Source organism: Octopus bimaculoides, chromosome 19 (assembly GCF_001194135.2).
Source record: "Octopus bimaculoides isolate UCB-OBI-ISO-001 chromosome 19, ASM119413v2, whole genome shotgun sequence".
Classification (NCBI taxonomy): Eukaryota; Metazoa; Mollusca; class Cephalopoda; order Octopoda; family Octopodidae; genus Octopus; species Octopus bimaculoides.
The window spans coordinates 48,728,273-48,730,522 of record NC_068999.1 but is presented as its reverse complement, the minus strand read 5'-3'; the positions used below and the strand labels follow the sequence as shown (position 1 = coordinate 48,730,522).

Genomic DNA, 2,250 nt, shown 5'->3' with positions numbered 1-2,250 from the left:
ATATATACACATATACATACATACGTGCTTGTGTGTATGATAATGCTATTGTTTTTCAGTGTGTATTAATATTGTTTAATTCTACATTTCTTTGGAAGCCCCAGCATGGCCACAATCTAAGAGTGAAATGCAAGTAAAAGCTTGTATATATATATATATCTATCTCTCTCTCTGTCTGTCTCTCTCTCTCTCTCTCTCTCTATATATATATATATATATATATATATATACATACACACATAATATACATATATATATAATATATGTATACACACACACACATATATATCAGAAAAAAATTAATACATTTTCAATATCAATACCATTTCTCTTGTTATTTTTTACATGAAGTTTTCGAAAAATGAATATTGTTATTATTCGATTCTCTATTTCCCTAACACACAACATACACATGTATATATATATATATATATATATATATATATATATATAACTTTTAGCGGCGTTTAAGAGATGGCTAAAAGAAGCAAAAAAAAAATGTTGAAATGGCAGTTTTTGTTGTTTAACTGGAAACAACTGTGGACTCATGGAATACGACTTGGTATGATCCCTCCCACAAACGTCTGACAACTAGGGAGTCCAACCTGAGTAGTTGGCTGAAGTAGCGCACAAAAGGCTAAAATATTTCTCTAAAGTATCCAACATGGTAATGGAATTATAATAGGAGATGCAGGTATCGGTAAGCAATAAGAATTTTTTATGGGCACGAACAATTAAATTACCAATTTTTTTCTCTAAATATCTCAAAGTTGTTGCCTATGTGTAAAATCATTGATGCAAAAACACGGGTTTGTAAGTAATTTCTCGCTGATCCGAGCCAGAGGCCCGGTTTCGATTTCCAGATGGAAATTCATTTTATTTGTCACTTCATCAATGCCCTTGGAAAAATAAAGTATGAATGTAAGACCCCTGTATTTCATGCGATATATTCGAGACTTCGTTGTATTCGTTCTCCCCAATATATCCTGAGACTTTGTATCCATTCTCGTTTAAGGGCGAGCCAATGAGGGAACATCTCTGTTGTCACTCAACCTGCAAGAAATAACAGCCAAATCTCCCTTGAATCAAATCCCTACGGTCTTTAATAAAACGAAGGACACGTTGGATTGTGTAGACCTGGATATGAAAAAACGGGATGGTCACGGCTGGAACACCTCCCATCATAAGCCTACTCGATCAGTGCTAACTAGGATTTCAACAAAAACGATTCTCTCAAAAGGTTTCATACATAACCCGCTCAAGTAATCATTGTTTTTATTTATTGTTAACTACCACCACCACCACTTTAAGTAGATAAGGGAATTCCCCCTCCTCTAACTAAAAATAGCTACTGGTATATATTTACTTCTCATTATCTACTTTCACTTAGTGAAGAAATCAAAATATTTGGACGATCGAACGAATATTGCTAAGGAACACCACAAGGGGATTCGAAAATAAGGCAATTGAAAAACAAACCATTTGTTATTCACAACTGATTAAGTCCCAGTAGCATGCAGATGCGTTAATTAACAAAAAAACAAAAAACAAAAAAAAGCCAATAGCAAGAGAGTCCAGCTAATATTTATATGGACTTAATATTTGTTTTCAAACAGATAGCAGAAATCTGATCATTCAAATTGTTTTCTTTTGCAGAGAGACTAAACAAATATATTATGATTTCGTACCGAATGAAAATATGGTTCGATATACCGATATAAACATGAAGAAATATAAAAATAAAAACAGAATTATCAGAAATTAACGAACATGTTGGTCTTAGTAATCAAATCATGTCCAGCCCAGACCAATTTGAATTAATTTACAAAAATGAAATCGCACAAGTAAAATGAGTTTGCAATAAGAAAACAGTGACTATAAGGAAATACCTGCCCAAATATATCACAGCAACTAACTATATTTTTGGTAAATAATCCAGAATTTCTTCAGTCGCTTTCCATTGTTGTCCATGCCGACAATCCAAGGTAAGTATTACTATAGAAAAAAAACCTATTCAGCCACATTTCGTACGAAGAAAATGATTGGTTAGTTTCTAAATTATATGTTATACCTATTTACCTCCCTTGCTGAACCCACATGCACGTAAGCACACAGACACACACAGACACACACACATGCAGGTATATCTGAGAGTATATAAGAGTTAAGTGTGTATGCTTGCATGCATACCTGTCTATCTATCTATCTATCAAACTTTATATATATATATATATATATATATATATATAT

General features: G+C 32.7%; 2 protein-coding genes across 3 annotated transcripts in view; one reads left to right on the top strand and one right to left on the bottom strand.

Annotated features, from left to right (window-relative positions):
• LOC106878106 (uncharacterized) overlaps nucleotides 1–2,022 on the bottom strand; it is a 16,978-nt gene extending 14,956 nt beyond the window's left edge. Inside the window, exon 1 of one of the 2 annotated variants that reach the window (XM_014927217.2) lies at nucleotides 1,890–2,022. The gene's annotated coding sequence lies outside the window, so the exon portion shown is untranslated. The remainder of the gene's footprint in view (nucleotides 1–1,889) is intronic. The other variant, XM_014927218.2, reaches the window with a different exon arrangement.
• The window catches only part of LOC106878111 (uncharacterized), a 31,878-nt gene continuing 31,482 nt past the window's right edge, over nucleotides 1,855–2,250 (top strand). The window contains exon 1 of the mRNA XM_052974893.1: nucleotides 1,855–1,985. The gene's annotated coding sequence lies outside the window, so the exon portion shown is untranslated. The remainder of the gene's footprint in view (nucleotides 1,986–2,250) is intronic.